Raw genomic sequence first — 18,835 nt, 5'->3', positions numbered from 1 at the left:
GCCTGCGTGCCCTGCACACGTCGTCTGCCTCGGCCTGTGCTCGGGCATTGGCGGGTACAGCTCGCAGTCCCGCTCCGCGAGCGGCGGCGGAGCCTTTAATTGTTCTGAGACGGAGCGGTTGCTTGGTACGCCCGCACAGGGACTGGCCGTGGATGAGTAAAAGGTGGGAGAAAATGATTTTTGCTAATCGTTTTCTTCCATTCTGCTTCCATGCAGCTGGCTGCATCCTTCCCTCTGCTAGCTCTGCGCCATCGGCTGTCGGTGATGGGGTCCTGGGTTTGCTGGGAGACCTGTGATAAAACTTTTAACTTCCAGTAAGCAGCACCTCTCTAATAGTTATTTAAAGCCTCTGTCTGCATTGTTCCAGAACGATTTCCTTTTTCCTCTAAGGCAACCTAGAGTAGGAAACCGACAGTCCCTCAGGTAGCCCACTTCCACCTCACTCGAAGTCTCACCCCCTTGTTGGGTTGGAGGCCAGCAGAGAACCTGTGGAGGGTTGAGAGCAGGTCTCCTGCTTCCTGCCTTTTGTGGAGCCGGCCAAAGATAACACTCCTGCTTTGGTCTGGGGCAGAACAGAAGTTTGGCCCATTTCTGTTGTGATTCACATACTCCACTCTCAGGTCAGAAGATTGGCGTTCTTGAGGCTATAAAATGGACGTGCTTGCTTTGGGACATCCTTCTGTACCCTTTGAAGTCCACAGAAGCGTTCCCACTGATTTCGATGGGAAAAGCTCTTTTGTCTGGTGTGCTCATCTGTGTGCCAATTAGTATTTCATACTGATTGGAAGGGAAAGGACTAGGGACTGATTTATGAAGACTGTGAATGTTTGTAGACCAAGGCATTTTAAACAGTACGTGCGGTTTGTAGATCAGTAATTTGGTAGTTGTTTGTTTTTAAAAACTGATCCAGCATCTTAGCTATGGCTAAAAATGAACGTAAAAGACAGCCAGTTATGACTGAAAATCTTGCACTGTGAAACCAACAGTTAATTTTGTGGTAACGAATATGGCCTGCAGAGCAACAGAAGATGAACTGAAAGCAAGACATTGAAATCAAATTGCAGGCGACAGTGCCCTTCACAGTGTCAATGACCACCTGGAGTCCAGCGTTATGTGAGTATTGGCATTTACAGCAACCAGAGCACATCTCAGTCATGTAAGGAATCACTTTCCAAATGCAGTTTTCCTGCCAACGGGGTTTGTTTGCTTGGTGATAAAAAACAATGGTCAACTCAGTTTGTTACTTGAGTATTTTAGCAACTGAGAAGCGGAATCTGGCATCGTGTGCTAAATCCATTTTCTTAGCTAGTCAAATGCCAGCTTGGCAGCCTATCTAGAAAGCTGAGATTGTTTTTGACAGTCTCTAGTAAGTCTGCTTTTAGGACACCTCTTTCCTTTGGGAAAAAGCACTGTTACCACCTTGAGGACTGGAAGGACTGAATGAGAGAGAGGAGAGAGCCATGGGCATTGTCTGCAGCTTAATATCGTACTTCCCCAAGTTCCTTAAAAACAGGAATGGGTTTAGCTTTGAGTAAGGCTGGCATTTATTCACCAGAGTGGTGTTAGGCATAGTTGAGAGGAGAGGAAAGCGTGGCAGAGAGGACCTAATTCCTCCTGTTTTGTCGGAAGAGGCACAACAAGAGAAGATGTGACTTCTCCAATTACAGATGAGGGACCCAATCTTTTCTTCTGCTAAATAAAGTGTTAGTTATACCCCATTTTTTACCATTTTCTGCCTGCGGGTCGGGATGTGCTTGAACATCCACTCATTTCTCTCACGGGCCTTTCCAGTTGCCAGAAATAGCTAGAAAGCTGAAATACTTTGCCAAAAACCTTCAGTCTGGGAAAAGCACCATGTACTTGCAGTAGGACTGTGCTGAGTCAATGCACTGTCTTGGTGCCATCCCATGTGGCTGGAGAAGTCAGAACAAGACCGTCCTTGCACTCAGCATAATGATGCCCAGGTCTCAAGTTGTGTCCCCATGGCATGCGGCTTCCTAAAGCTGTGGGACTTGACCTTCAGATAAAACCCAACGTTATTTGACAAAGCGTGAGAGTGTTATCCATGGAGAGGACAGTGCGCTCTAGGTTGCATATCCTTATTTTCCTGATGTCACAAACAAGTTATTCTTGTACACTGCAGAAGGCCTCACAACCACAAAACCAGCAATAATTTTATAAATGATAAGCTTGTTTTCCTCCTCCTCTTCCCAGATACTCTGAGTGCAGCAGACAGCAAAGATGTGCATTGCTGGAAGCTGGAGAGTTTCGTAACATGGCAGCCACTTGCTGAAAGCCCTGCAGATACAAAACAACATTTATTTTAAGTCTTGAGAAACATGTCCTACTAAATAGAAGAAAAAAGCATTTAGGTGAAGCAGTGTTGCCAGTCCCATTTGTTTATGAGGCTTGTTTTTTGTTTTTATACATTTTAAATGCTTTTTATTTTCATCCTGCTTTTTGAGCCTTTCAAGTTCATGTTTTCCATTTTTTCCATACGACAAGAAAGCCTGGAATCAAGTCCTTACTTTAAAAACAAAAACCTGGTTCAGAGTCCTGTATAATCATGTAGTTCCAGACATGGGGTGTTTAAAAATAAGGCCACTTTCATGAGAATTACCCATCTAAAAGGTGATTTTCTGTTCTAAGTAAATACTTTGTTGACAGTTTAAGAAGCTTTAACAACACTTGATCTGTGTTTGCTTTCCAGGCAGATCTCTCTCTCTTTTCTTCTTCTTTTCTAAAACTCTAGAGCTTGTTTCACCTCTATATGTGCTGATGAGGTCAGAAATGTAGCGTACCAGCATGACTGTGATGTGCGTTGAATAATGCATACCAATGCTTTCAAAAATACATGTGCAGATTCTATCCAATTGTCCCCTTAAGCTGCTGAGTGATACCATGGGATACAGAGCCCATCTTTTTCAGAGACCAGAGGAGGATGGTGGTTTGGGTTTACTGGGTGGGGTCAGGCGGGGAACTGAAAGCCTCCTGTGACACCCTGAGGGAATCACAAATGCCTTCAGAGCCTGAAGCTTGATAGCTCGATGTTTAACCCAGTCCTTGGTTTTGGAAGGGAGTTGACAGATGAGTGATTTCTTTTAGTTGAGCTTTCTGAATATACTTATTTTAAATCTGTCGTTTGATCAAGTATCCTTAAGCTTTACACACAAGGCAAGAAAAAGACGTCCTTATTCAGTGTGAAGATTTGTCTTTCGCTGCTACATCCGTAAAAGTGCCTGGAAATGGATTATCCAAGGGATACAGAAACAGCTTTTTGACGGGCTGTTCTTTCTGCTCTGTCTGTAGCAGTAACATCTGGTAAATGCAGAGACCTGACTGCCTCTTATTGCTACATGTAAGCCCCGTTCTGGGCTCCCAAGCCAAATGATCTAAACTGGCATTTCTAGGAGGTTACTGCTCTACTTGTGTGGTTTGAATCGCTTAAGTCTTTGGCCTTGTGCCTTAAAGTGCCAGCAGAGGCATGCTGTAATTGCCCGTAAATGCACCGTCTGTCATATTATTGTTTAATTATTCCAGCTTCTCACCACCACGTACTGCTCACTGTCTCTCCTGCTATCTTTATTTAATTGAGTGGAAAAAATCTGAGACTTGTGCTTCACTTGCGTCGCTTTGTATTTACCCATCATCACTGAATCCTACGATGAAGTCCCAGCTTTTGTATGCAGAAGTCAGTCTTCTGTACAGAAAAAATAATGTCAATATCCAAAGCGTATGTCAGAAAGAGAATCAATATTTTAACACATGGTAAAGTCAGGTCATAAATCTCTCAACATAGTCAGACGATTGTATTATTCTCCCTTGAAACACTGCTCCTCCCCCTGAGAAACAAGAGGGGGAAAGAAAACTCCTGAATAACCAAGCCCTTGTCCTCACAATGCAGGACTGTTCTTAACCCGTCGCTCTGTGTTGCTTCTTTCTTTTCTGTCTACCAACTCTCTTTTCTTGTGTGTCAAATGCCTGCCTCTTCAAGACCCGTCTTCCCCTAACCCATCCCTCTTCATCTGTTTCAGAGTATTACCGGGATGTCAGCCCTTTCCCAAGATCAGCTTGTGATGATCAGTTCCACTACCCACTTGTTACCATTTCAAACATCTCTACTCTTCCTCCCAGCCTTGCAACCAACCCCTTATTAATGTGTATTGAAAAAAAACCATCTTTCAGAGCTCTCTCCAACGCTCTCCTTGTCCGTATGGCCTATAAAAAAACTTGGCAGCATGCTGCCTGCTTTTCTTTCCTCCTGCTCCCTGCATCTGTGACAAATGCGTGTCATTTTTCTGGTCTTACATTTAGCTTTCAGTCTCTGAATCAGAACACTCTTTTTGTGCAGCACTCTGCACACAAGATCAAGATCAAGGCTCCTGTGCGCTACCACAATAATAATAATAAATATTCGGGTTGCTCGCACTCACTCTGCTCTAGTTTTCATGGCTCTGGGCAGAAGGAGTTTCATGATGTCCTTTTGGAAGATGATTCTGCACCTGAATGATCTAGTTTTCAGGGACTTTCTCAGAAATGCTCAGCTGAAATTTTCCTTTACAGGGATACTCCCTATAACACCTGGCTCCCCGACTGAGCCAGCATCATTACTGGGGTTGTTCTTTTTGCTTCCTGTAACTGAACTGTAAGATTACTCATTTCATACTATTTTCTGATTGGTTTTATTTTTCATCCATCTCTTTCCTGCAGGAAAGAGCAATTTATATAATGATTTCATTGTCAAATTGACTTCGGGCTTTACTGCTATTTGTCACCATTCAGGAAATCCATCCCTGGCTCCAGAACACTCAATCCCTGCTGACAGTCTGGAAGAGGGAGAGAAAATAGATAGCAGAGCCGCAGCTATTAAGACCAACAGGCAAATATTTTATTCCAACTCAATTTTCCCTTCCCAAATTACTTTTAAAGAATTTTTTTCTCTTTGTGAGAATGTGAATGAGAGTTGTTTGTTTGTTTGTTCTTTTGCTTTCCTGGGGACTCTTCTATTCAGCTGATTATCATCTTCTTCCACATTTCAGACAGCGGAGCTTGCAGCAGTGACAAGATATAATTCCAAGTAAAACTGCTTCTGCTTGTGGCCTTGGTTAACCTGCTGGCAATGATACTTGCCTGGGCATGGGGCACCTGGTTTTTTTATCCAGCTCAGCATGGATGTGCTGCCACTCCCAGTCACTTTTAGGACACAGTCGAGTTGTTTACAGTAATCTTAAAAAAACTTGTAATAAAATTGTTCTGCCTTCCTGGGGCCACCACTCCCAGAGACCTTTCCCCTTTCTTGGCTACTGCAGGAGCCTCTTTTCCTTCGGCTTCACACCTTTATCAGCTCAAAGTGATAACAGTACAGAACTGGTTGTCTTCAGTCTCTCTCTTTGAAGGGCAGACTATGCTGCTATCCTGTTGTGGCTGTTGAGGACTGCAAGATCAGAGATGACAATGGGGAAGTTGAAGCCTGCTCCCTGTTTTATGCAGAACGGAGGCGGATATGCCCTTTTATGAAGTTCAGCAGAGAAAAACTTGGGTTGCTTTCACACTCGCATTCCTACATACCGTGCCCTACCAGTCAGCCTTGTACTAATCTTCACAGACCTTTGAAGGCATGAAACGACATGCAGTGTAAATGAAATCTAAGCCACACCGTACCAGATTATTTGTGCCAGCCAGTTTTAGAAGGCTGACACCAGCGCCAAGTGAAACAGGTACAATGGTAGGAGATGTCTTGTACCACCCGCAGGCATGCAGATCTCCGCAGCACCAGAGTCCAACAGCAGTGCGCAGCATGCAGAAAGCTGGTGAACCCACGGCCACTTAGGCTTGAATGCACTTTCCTGGGGAGGAAATGGCTTTTCCCTTGGAAACCTCAACTCCCCAGGGTCTGCATGAGGTCAATGGAAAAAGTGATTTCTTCAGAATGTGATTCAGAGTGCTGAAGCACAGGCTTATCTTATTGACTACAGAGGAAGCTTAATCTCTGTAGATTTAAACTAGCTTTTGTGAATAGCCAACCCCTCTTGCCCCTTAGTTTGGGGAGTTGTGTTAGTCTTGGACATGGTTAGTCTTTGGTAGGCTAGTCTTTGGTAGGCACACTGCCTACCAAAATTCAGGTGCTGCAGACCCAAGCTAAGAGAAGCTTGTCCACCAGAGCACAGAATGTCCTGTTGGATCCTGCTTTGTCCTTTCGAGTTAGAAATGGATTTGCAAGTACCAGAAGAATGAAACGTAGTCAAGAAAGGTTGGTTTCTTCAGGGGTGGCTTGACCGGAGCTGGAATAATCAGCATCTGTTTCAATTTAACTGAGTTTTTTGTGCCAGCCTTTCTCCCCTTTCAAAGTACAGACAACTGAAGCCTTTAATTTGCCCTGTCTTTCACTGTGGAGAAAAGTAGGAGTTTCTAACAGCTGATACTATCCTGTCTAGAATATCTACACTAAAAAAAATACAATTTATTGTCTGTTGTGAATGAAAAAGCTCTTGCTTGTTTCTGTTGTTTGTAGTGTTGACTTTGAAGGATAAATTGTTTGAATTGGTTGACTCTCCGTTTGTATAACTGAAGATTAGCTTGTTTGATAGCCTGCTGGATTTGTAGTTTTCCCTTGCACTAAATAAACTGAGGAACTGCCGGCCCTTGGGGCAGCTAGGACACAGTGCATCCTTGAAAAAATTTGTGTGCATACAAGTAAATAAGAGAAAATAATTTCATGCATGGCATTCTGGATGTGTTGTTTCAGTGTGGCTATGTTGTGTCTTTCCACCTGGTAGAGCTCCTGTAAGACCTAGGAAGTTTGTTCAAAAACAGACTGCTAACAGCCTGACGGACATAGATAGGTGGCTAATGAGTTGAAAGTTGAAGCTGGCGGGACAAGAATTGTTTCTTACGTGATAGTTTTACAACCCTAAATCATGCTACTTGGTTTTGAGAACATGGGTGCCTTAATCAAACTTTGTCCTTTTATCATACATTTGCTTTGTAGAACCAACTGGAGGAAAAAAGCAAAAATAATTTCTTCTCACTCAAGTAAGCAGACCTGACTCTGAACACATAAAAGGAACAGACAGTAAAACCAGCAACATCTTAGTGTACTGTAGTCCTTCAAAGAGAACCACATTTTGAGGTTCCCCTACTTTGCATCCTTCTTTCTATTGTGACAGCATCTCACACCAAGCAGAAGCTTTCAATCTGGTGGGGCAGTTTCTGTTTTCAATGTGACGGATCTTCTTAGCTGCTCCGTTGCAGGATTAGCTTCTAGACATTGACAAGGGCTCTGAATGTCTACGTACATGTTTCAGGTACAGTTTCTGTGTCTAGCACCCTCCCTCTCTCCCTGAGTTGTGCCAAGTCTTCCAACCTTCCCAGTTTTTGTAGCCCCATGATAACAGCAGCAGATCCAAGGTTACATTCAAGGGGAAGATAGAAAAGCAGTGACGAAGGCATACACTCTTTTCATGGTCGGTATGATGCTCACTTAAATGAAATGGGCTTTGTCATGCCATCAGCCTTGAAAACATGCTTCTCTCCCCCAGAACAACTGAACAACACGTCGCAACCCTTGCTTAAGAGACTGAAGCCAAACTTCTGGTAAACTGATGATTCAAGAGAAGGGAAAGGAATAGGACAGGGCAGGAAGGTCTGGGTAGGTTGAGGTGTAGATGAGAGGCAGATAAAACCTAGGACTGGGAATCTGGAGATTTAAGATGTGATAGAGGGAGACTGAGATTCAGGAAGAAACTGAGACTGGGAATTAGTGGAGTTTTATGCTGAGGCTGGTTGGCAAGGAGCTAGCAGCAGGGGAAGGACAGAAGATGCAGCAGAATTCAGTTTGCCAGTACAAGGAGATGAGAAGAAGGGGCAGGAAAGTCAGAGGGATAGGCAGTGAGATGAAGAACCAGACAAGGCACTGAACTAGGACCTGGCACAGGCAACCAAAGTTGGAGACCCTGTTGGTGTTTAAGAAAGGATAGATAGTCTGGGGAAGGAACAGGTGATCCACTTCTGAGAGTGGAGGTCAGGCACAGGCAGAGGGGAAGGGAATGGAGTACCAGGGGAGAGCTGTGGGAGGCAGCCTCACACAGGGCAGCACAGAGGGGTACGTGGGTGGAAAGGGGTGCAACGGGCTGTGCTTGCTGGGACATCCAGAGATGGCAGTGGAACAGAGCTTCCCTGTGGCTGGCCTTCACATTGTCTCATCTGGCAAAGAATTTGCCTCTTGTGCTGTCTGCCCCAGCCCGCAGTACAGAAACGACTAGAATTGGGTGTCCTTGGAGGAGGCAGCAGCAGCTGCCTGCCTGGGGGAGGAGAGCGGGCTTTCTTGTAGTTAGATGACAAAAATTTTACAGTTGGGAGGAGGTAGTGAAAAGGCCACACGACCAAAAGAGAATGGGTCGATTCATTGGTCTGGCTGCCACTAAATTAAGAAAAGGCAAGTGGGGCTATTATATCAGAGGTATCTGAATTCAGTCAAAGATGATTCTGAAGCTGCTAGATTGATCTTGTGGTCAGCTTAAGCAAGCTCAACTAATTAATTGCTTTATTTTAGTTCATTGTGTAAGAGCTAGCTCCTAATAAATCACACTGCTTTGTAGAAACATGCTTGAAACAACTGTGTAAATACTAAATAGCCTTAGGAATGGTCCTATGAATCCACTGAATAATCCAAATTCCAACGCTCATCCCCCTCCGCTTCTGGTCTAGATGGAAGATAACAGTGTGCTGTTGCCATCTGTTTCTCTTTGACTAAAAGGGGCAGAGGTCTGTGTTGGGCATACAAAGGTAGCAGCACGGCTGATGACCCACCAAGGTGCTGTGATGCAGCGTGGTCCTGCACCGACAGGTGTCCTTTTCGGGAACACAGGAAGTGCTACAGGTGTTCAAGGAACATTATGAAGGTTGCAAAGTGTTTAAAAGTTAGGCAATGTCCAAATGAAATTGCCAGCGAAACCTTAATTCAGAATCTGTACGCATGTAGGTTGTGAAATGTTCTTTAATTACATTTTGCCTCCTGTTTATTTCAATGTGAATGGCAGTAATTCAAGATCTTTGCACAGTACTGTGAGTTTTCTGGGGCAACAGAGACTGAGGAACCTCTGACTTACTGTCTGTGGATCTATCTTAAGGAGAGATACTCAGTCGCAATGCCACAAGGTTCAAAATATGGGCCTGTCAGCGTACTCAGGAGATCCTGAGAGAGCCTTAACAAATACTTATAAGGATTGTGACTCTGATACTCACCTGATACACTGGGCCAGGTCTACGTCGATGAAGATTTGGGGACAAACAGTGCCGATGGAGGCTGGGAATAGGTTGGAGCTGAGCTCTCCAGCATTCGGTAGGAGGGTATAAAATTAACTACTCCATTTGTGCAGATTAAAAACAAATCCTGCATGTATGAATTCTGCCTTTGCAAAAATGTCTGTTAGTTCTGATTATTGGCACAAGTATTACTGTAGTATCAGTCTAATCTCATAAAGACATATTTAAGAAATTGCAGCAGAAGGGTGGACTTATCAGTGTACATTTCTTGGCTGATTCCTTGTCTAGTGACAATTGTCCTGCTCTGCTTTATATCAGCTTTCCAGTTTTATGATTCGATTTATGAAAAGAACAAACCAGTTTTTTTTTCTCGAGTATAAAGTAAAATTTTTTTCGATTTCAAATTGTATTTTTGAAAGTAAAGCAAGTGGAAAGAAAAGTAAAATCTCTAACAGAACCAGAGTACACATAGCGTATATCCTTTGTACATACTTCTTCAATGCTAAAGCAACTGGGCTGTGGCACTTTGCACACAAAGAGCCTGAGAAATGTAAAGGTACAGCGCACAGTCAACAAAACATTCAGATCCTCCCTATGTGTGGTGAATACACGCTATGGTCTTTAATACAGAAGACGTAGTTCTATGTAGACATCTGTGTGCCTTCAAATAAGCTGCACAATAAAAAAAATTTTCAGACTCCAAGCTTTTTGGGACAAAGTGTGTATTTCCATGTCTGGTAGGGGATCGGTGCACTGTCCACACTGAAGGTTTTACTGGGTAATAACAACAAATAAACATCCAGCCATTGTAAGAAATATCGCCACTAGGAAATTTCACCTGGTTTCGGCCGTGTGACCCATTATGCCACAAAGCTGATTCTGCTTTAAGCGCTGTCTAGTATTTGTTAGTAAAAAAGTGTGTAACCACGTTGAACTGTCTGGTTTGCCAAAGAATCACACAAAGGAAACTGGCAATACCCAGATAATCCAATGTGGATAGCCTTGTTTCACTGAAACTAGCCTCCATGGTTGCCAAAAGTTGTAAAAAAACGATGGAAATAGCAGATACTTAGACCTGACTGACTGATGTAGGAAACAGCTCCCAAATTTACTCATGGGTTTGATTCTGCTGAGGCAGCTGCTGTTCCTTTTGAACGTGAGCCAGTGGGACCAGTCCACACCAACAAGTACTGAGATCAATTAGTAGACTCCCACTAGCTTTAATGGTTTTTTAGAAATTAGAAAGTTAAGCTACTACTGCAATGCAGGATCCATCTAGGCTTGAAAGGGGAACTGAGTGCAACCGTCTGAGAATTTAGCATTAAAAAGCTAAACCTTTCTCAGCAAAATACTAAGAGATCTGTTATAACAAGTTGTCAAGGAACTCGCTTTTAAATCCCATCTGAAATCAGATGATGACTGACGGCAGATGCTCTGTCACACACCTCTACGCAGAGGCATGGTTGCCACCTTCTGAATGGCGATCGCCATTTCTTGCAGCTCCCACGTGTGCGTTGCAAGGGCAGCTTGGTCGTGCTTAGCCTGTGCTATCTCCTACAGAAAGAACGGTCAGCACAACGGTGCGAGGTTATGGTAGGTGCAAACTGGGGATGGTCCCGATTTTGTAGAAAAAGGAAACCTGGGAACATCATAGTCCCCTGGTCCATCTCCTTCGTAATGTCTCAGTAGCTAAAGGTGACCCGCAGCAAGAGCGGGGAAGCCGTGCGATGCACGGACAGCACTGAGGACATAAGCACTCGTTACATTAGCATTTCTGATCCTGCCTGTCCTGGGGGCAAACTTCCCAGTTAAACAGTGGGACTGGCGGGAAAGTAGTTCCTACTGTGATACTTCAGTGAGCCGCAGTCAGTAACCCAGGGAGCTACGGGGCTGTCCCCCTCACTCAGGCACATCGTGACACAAGTTTCTCCCCGCTGTCGCAACGGTGACACGACGCAAAGTTCCACTGGGATGTGCGGCCACGGGGGCTCCGGTATGAGGCCGCGCAGGGCCGGTTACCTGCCCGGGCTGCCCGACAGCCACAGCAGTGGGGGCGGAGGGGCGGCCCGGCCCCGCGGGGCTTACGGGACACCGAGACAAGCGGCAGAGAGAGCGGGGTTTGAGCGCCCCTCGCTCCCGCTCCCGCGCCGATAGCCGGCCCGCAGGCCGGTGCAGAGCCCGCACGGCCCCTCTCCCCTTCCCCGCCCCGCCCCACCGCCTCGCCGTCGCCAAGGGCAACCGGGCCACTTCCGCCCGCCGCCAAGATGGCGGCGGCGCCGTAACCTGGAAGCGGTCGGTCGCCCCGCGCCTCGGCGGGCCCGCCCCTGTGGTGCCGCGGGAGGTCTGTGGGCGGGGAGTCCCGTGACGGCTCGGTGCGCAGAGACGGTGGCCGGCAGGGACGGGCGGGGAGGGGGGGGCCGAGCGCGCCTCGGGAGGATGGCGGAGCCGCACGGTACGGGGCGGCCGGGCTCGGGGCCGTGGCGGGGCTCGCCGCCGCCGGGGGCGTCGGGGCGCGTTGAGGCGGCGGCTGACAGCGGGCGGGGTGGGCCTGGCGGCGGCCGGAGACGGCGGCGGGGGAGGCGGGAGGCCGCGGGCACAAAGGCGGGGAGGGCCTGGGCGGCAGGTAACCGGGCGGGGGGCGCGCCCCGTCAGCGGTGAGGCGGGGGGGGAGGGGGGGGGAAGGGGGGGTTGGCGGCGGGGCAGCGCAGTCCAGCCCAGCCCAGCGCAGCTCAGGCTCGGCGTACCGGCACCCGGCGAGTGTGTGTCCGTGCGTGCCCCGGCGGGGTGCAGCCCCGCTCGGCAGCGGCGGGGCCCGGGGCAGGTGGGGCGGGCCGGGCCGGGGGCGGCTGTTCGCCCCACCGGGCTGGGCGGCAGGGCTGCCCCGCTCCGCCGGGCGATGGCATCCACCATCCTCCGCCACAACAACAACAACACGAAAAGAGAAAGGAGGAAGCTCTGTTTTACAGCCTCACCTCTCCTCCTCCTCCCCTCCAGCTCCCGGTACCGAGAGCTGGCAATGAGAAATTGAAGAGGCTTGGACGTGTGTGTAGTGGCACCGACGCTCAGGGTAATTAGTGATTACCGGCGTTCGGGGTAATGATTATGTCTGCTTCTGTGTGTGCGAGTGCTGTCCCCCACCCTCCCGAATAGGCGTGAGGCTCTTTTCCTGTTTCACCCCGTGTATTTATTATTATGGCAGTTCTGATGGAGCCGGAGAGGCAGCATCTTGTTTCAAAAGTCGTCGCCGTCCTGTCTAGCCAGGTGATTTTTGCGGTGTTTAAAACGGAGAGGTGTCACAGAGAAAGTGGTGTGACAGCTTCCCGCGTGTATTTGTGGCTGTAGAAGGTGTTTTCACCGAGTTGTACCTGCCTTTCTCTAGGAAACGGTTAAAAAGCTGTAGTAACCTTAGGTAAGGTGAGTGGCTGTCGGTGTTGACTAAAATTGCAACTGGGCGTGAGCTGTACAGAAATTCAGCACGACTGAAGTTTAGTGAAACTGTGCAGCTGTTTGACTTTACCAGCGTATTTAGGAGCAGGTACAGAGATGGAATAAAAAGTCGCAATGTGTGAGAAAGCAAAGAACTGAAGTAGTACTAGTAATTTTTAACTCGTGTATTTGAGGTGGGACTATGGAAACATACGTTTTCTTCAGTTCTGCACATGTGCAGACACTTTTGAGGCAGAATATTAATGATCAAGGAGTTGTAATTGTGTGTATTGTCATTGCTGCAGTACTTGGTCAGGATTTTTTGGGATTATCAAAATAGAAATTAAGGTGGTTTTAATAATTACCTTCAGGGTCTTAGTTTTCTACTGTTTCTTGTTTGCATGTTTGTCTTTCTGCTTATTGTTTCTTTTACCTTCTAAACTGTTTTTTTAATCACTAGTCATTATTGGATGCTTCTATTTATAAAATCAAGGGCTTAAAGTAGGTGGCGGTCAAATTAAGTCACACTTATTTACAGCCATATTTCAGGCATATGTTGTATGGTGATCTTGATATAATCCTAGCCTGGTTTTGGGAAAGATTTACTGTATCCCATGAATTTGTTATTACACTGTTGTGCATACATTTTAATTTTAGTAACACCCTTATCCTCTTAATTTCTGTTGAATGATTTGGGTTTGACTATTTTGGTTTTCTATGTAATTATTCTTTGCTCTGGATGACTAAAATGGGAGATTATTTTAGTAATTTGAAGCTGGATTCCTTTTAATTTAGGCTAATGTTTGTCAGCCATCAGGATTTCTGTACGTGTGGCAAGGCAAAACATGTACATCAGGCAAAACTAATTTTATATATAATCTTGTAATACAGAAAGATGATTCCAGGCAAAGCTGTCCTTGAGTCCACAGCTTTCCTTTGAGGAATACCAAGAAATCCTCAAAGATGATGCTGTCTTCTGCCACGTCCCTCTATTCTGCTCTTTCTAGAAATGTTAAACAATCCCCAGCAATTTTTCTTAGGGATGATGGTAAGGGTAGGGTCGATAAACAGTGCTGACTGCGAATAGCTGCTGTTCCCAGTCCAGCTTTTCCTTTCCAGCGTGACATATCTGTAAGGCAGGAGGTGCTGGGAGGGGCGTTCCTTTGTTATGTTGACACTTAAATCCCACTGACGGGTGTATTCTCCTCCAGGAATTTTGTGTGATTGAAGGGATTCCTTAAGATGATGAATATTTTCTCCAGCTGTCTTCCTGCACTCTTAGCCTATGTTCAGAAATTAATTGCTCTGAAGATTTCTGTGCGTGTGCCTTTTAGGAAGCCCTTGGATTGATTGTTACTTGGCTGTGGCTTTCTAGAAAAGAATGTTTCAGCTGCAGCGGTGTGTATGTGGCGGTCCGGGCTTGTCACTGCGCGAGCCAGCTTCTGCTGACCTCTGTACAACACCCATGAAATAGGTGGATGTGCATGCTTGTGTGTGTGCATGGTGCTCATGCATGTTAATTGAATTAAGGCTGTAAAAGTGTCATCTGCTTGTTACAAATGAGAAGGATCAGGTTTTGTGATCCCTTCTTGACAAGGCTGAGGAAGCCCTGCAAATAACCGAGCTCCCTTTCAGGAAGGTTTAGTGTGATGATAAGGAAATAAAACTGTGTTAAGAGATCTCAGATGTTCCAAAATACCATCGAGGAGAATTAGGGTGGGTTCTAAAAAGGAGCCGTTTCTCTCTGGCAGCAGGTTCTCCTTGGTGTCTGAAGAAACATGAAAACTTGTGTGCCCAGAGGGAGGGGAAGGCAGCACTCGCCCCTTCTGGCCTGCCGCAGCCCCTGGGACGGCTCAGCCCCAATGCCCACCTCTCCCCTGACCCGCTGCGGCTGGGTTTTGGGTGCTTTGCCTGGATGCAGGGCACCTCCCAGTCTGCAGTCGGTAATGTGTACCCACGTCCAGCCCGCCGTACCCTCTCGCTTAGCTTGGCTAGAGGGATTTCCCTCCCAAAATGCTTCGAGGATCGTTGCTTTTTATTTATTTTTTCTTTTACTGTAGCTTTGTGGATGCTGTTATAATTGAAGCGGGGCTTGCTTTCCTCTCTGTCGTTGTAATACCTTGTATTTATTTTCACTGCATGCAGCTGCATCTCGGAGGAGATATTTCTGTCTTTTTTTCTGGTGGGTTTGTCTGTGTGTGTGAGAGAGGGCTGGGGAGGACACAGTAGTAAAGATTAAACAGCCAGTTGTAACTAGATTGTAGAGGTAAAAAGAACTCTTGTTTACATTAAAACTGTACTGGCTAACACAGCCTAGTCTGTTTGATACAGTACTCTTGCGATGTTACAAAACGCACTGGGATAAAATGTAACAGGTTGTATAATAAGCAGGTAATATTTGCAGTATTAGCCATTGACCTTAATTTGCTTGTATTTTGCTGCATTGCTTGGGCTTGACTGTGTTGTGAAATAGACATAACGTACTATTAAATCTGGTCTTTCTCTGGGCTAAATTTGGTTCAATAAAGGCATTTTCAGTACAGCAAAACAGTGGTCTGGATAGAAAGGAATTTTTAATTACTAAGAATTTTTCAATCATTAACTTCTAGGTAATGGATATATTTTGTACAAAAATTACGCAGTGTTTATAATTTCTTTTAAAAAAGCATTTTTACACCGCGTAGTTAATTTCTGCCTGTTTTAAGATCATTGCAGTTTAAGAAGTACTTTGTCTGTATTGCTGTACAGGAGAAACACATGAGAGAACAGAGCCTATCATATAATTGTAGACATGCTGATTAGCGTGAGAATATGTTAAGAGGCTGTGAATTGGTGTAGATAAATACTAGGATGCACGGTCAAAAAACTTCTTAAAGCAATCTGGCATGCCAGTATACTTGGTTCTTTTGAGGTGTACATGTCAAAAAAAAAAAAAAAAAATAGGAGATACTTGAACGTATTTGCTTTTTGATTTTTCTACAGAAGTGTGGTCTGTATTCTCAGAGTAGATGTACGTTAGATGCTAATGTGCTCGCCTGCCTCCCTGTTTGTTACAAGAAGTGCTGGAGAGTATTTTCTTCCCCAGGAAAGTATGTAGCTGTTTCTTTATTTTTTTATTTTTGAGCATAGTTGAAAGTTTGCTGCTTGTCTGTTAGTGGTGTTGGTATTTTGTGGAGAGGAGCAGCCCTGGGGAGGTGAGCCGTGCTCCGGCCCGGTTGTTCATCTGGAGAAACATGTGACTGGTGCTGGCAGTAAATTGGTTATAGCTTGCTCTTACCTTTTGCCATGCTAACCCTCTGTGTGCTTTTGTGTCTTAAAATGCCTCACGTTCTAGGTATGAGCAAGATGTATGGAGTGATCCAGCAGACAGTATTTCCACGGGTGAACCCCTAGATAGTGTATCCGGTGCAGTGGACCTGTGGTCGGAGGCTTTTTGTTATGCATGCATCCTAATTGTTGTTTCTGTTGGCATTGTATGCAGACTGAAGGGGCTGTGCACCGATGCAAATAGCCTTTCTAATACCTTATGCATTTGCATTATAATGGCTGCATAAATATTGCAGCACATCTCAGTTCACTCTCTCCATGCTTTGACTGCTGGGGTTTAAAATAGGTTCTTTCTCTAGCATAGATCTTGTTCACGGTTGGTATTGCTTTCGAGAGGGGTTCTGCAGTGCATCTTTATTAAATAGTGAAGACTGTTTTCGATGAGGTGCAGTTTTAACTTATCCATGTTCTAGTCTCCCACTCCTTTCAGCCCACAGGTTGATAGAGGAGCTTGGAGGAAAAAAAAAAATAAAGCTTGAGCAGTTTTTCACCGACTATTTCTAAACTCACTATATTTGGGGTTGCAAAACGTGTTTGCTTGAGACTTGGTTTTGCATTTATTTCCAGAAATCCTATAGATGTCTGTGGGAATATTTTATGCATAAGGAATGCAAAGTATTCTGCTACCATTGTTTTAGTGCTGAAATATTTGGTAACTTATGACTAACTTTACCAGAAGCACCCCAAATTTCTTTTGAAAATGTCAATGCAGTGATGTGACCGAAGGAAGACACTCCTTTTTGGGAACTGGTGGCAGATTGCCATCACCTATCTGTCAAAAGTTTGCTTTACAAAGTTGTTAAACAGCACAGCAATTAGTATCACTTACTTGACTCTTGGTGATTAGTAGAGGCATAGAGACTTTTTAAAATAATCACAGAATGCCATCTTTTAAAGATTTGAATTCATTTCTTGTAGCTACAGTCTTGTTAAAGTATTGTGCCAAATTTTGGGAAGGGTAATATGTTAAACTATTACTTATATTTTTGGCTAATCAAGTGTAACCCTAGGGTCTGTTCTGTCTTACATGGTTTAGTTTGTGAAAACTGCAGCAAGAAAGGTACATTTAAATCAAATGTTCATTTTTGTTTTATGTATCTAATATTAGTAGCTTGTCACTCTTTCGCTTGTTTGCACATATTAAAGCGGTAGTAGTTGTTCAGGTTAAGGATATGATGAATGACCCTGTTGTTGGAACGAAAGTTACAAAAACAGTTTTCTGAAGCAGTAAGTGATAGTATTGCAAGAAACCGTACATTTACTTAGAACTTCTGTATGATGATCGATGATTCACTTTTATATGAAGTATTCTGCATAGTGCTGCAAGCAACGTACATGTTACTATCATACAGTATTTTTAACACTGTCAAAACCTTGTGTCTGTTAGAAGTTTAGAATAAGTATAGTGATGGGCAAGAAAATACAAGGTTAAGTAATGTTAAGTGAAAGAATAAAAATAATCTTGAAACCCTGACACCTGAGAACCTTAAGCTGTAGTATATTTATACTTTACGTGTACTTGGATTTTAATTATCCATTAGATATTACAGATAATGTTAGTTCAGTACCTCAAAGAATATGGCAAAACCACCTTAGGATTTGCCATTGTATTTAGATCTGTGTTTTCAGTGTTTCCATCCTAATGGGAATTAGTATTAAATCAGAAATTGAAGACGTGTTTCATGGCAGTTTGAACGGTCAGAATGATCCATTGGTCTGGCATATTGTGTTGACTGGGAAGAAAAATAAACATATTTATTACTTTTATGAAGAAATACCTGACTGGCAGCCAAGACAATCAGGGCCTGATATTTATTTGTAGCTGAGGTGCAGCCATGATTGTGGGGAGTCAGACTTCTCTCTTTTCTTTTTCCTTCCTCTTGCCTGTGTCCCAGTCATCTAAATCTTGGCAAACGGAGGATTTTGCTCTCTCTTCAGTATGAGACTTCTCTCCTGTGACTGGTAGTAGTGGTAACCTGTGTAATTGTAGCACGTGAGCTGTCCAGACTTCTGTATAATGGGATTTCTCACTGATATATTTTATTTTTTATGCTGAAAGTTAGGTTATTATCTGTTTTGTAATACACAGCATTAATCATGTTTATTGATAATTGTCCTGGGAGCAAATACTCACATTGTGTCAAAATACTTAAAGCAAAAAAATACTCTTTTTCACTCTTTTAACTGTTGCATAGATTTAAAAAAACAAAACAAAACAACAAAAAAAACCAACAAACCAACAAAAACAAACAAAAGAAAGCAATTTAGTATGCCACTGTAACTTAAAGCTTGTATAGCACAACAATGAAAGTCCTAGTAAATTTGTAGATAAATGGCTAAAGCTATACATACAGTGCAACTGCAGGTGCTGAGTAAAGTGCTTTGTTGCATGGAAGAGTTCAGGTTCTTAGCTTCAGTCTTATTTTTGCTTTGTGTCATATCTAATCCAGCAAAATACTGGAGTTTATTCCGTCCTCATTTAAAAAGAAAAAAGATAAAAAAAAATCCTATAATCTCTCTCAGTGCCTCTCCCCAACTCAACAAAAAAACCCCAAATCAACCCTCAGCTGTCCGAGGCAAGGAGATAATTGAGTAATCCTTACTCTCTTTATTAGATGAACTGTTGTATTTCTGAAATTGTGATGGTAGAATTTTGTGCTTTTATATTCCACTTCCCCCTCCTCCTTGACTCAGCCTCAGCAGAAAAGCAGAACTATGCATTTCTTTTAATTCTAAGGGATAACTGTGCAGAGAGTAGTTGTCTTCAGATTTCTGTAAATGCCAAGTCCTGTTTAGAAGCATTTAGTTACATGGAGTC

The sequence above is a fragment of the Vanellus vanellus genome (assembly GCF_965231255.1).
Source record: "Vanellus vanellus genome assembly, chromosome: 7".
Lineage (NCBI taxonomy): Eukaryota > Metazoa > Chordata > Aves > Charadriiformes > Charadriidae > Vanellus > Vanellus vanellus.
Note: the sequence above shows the minus strand (reverse complement) of the source record.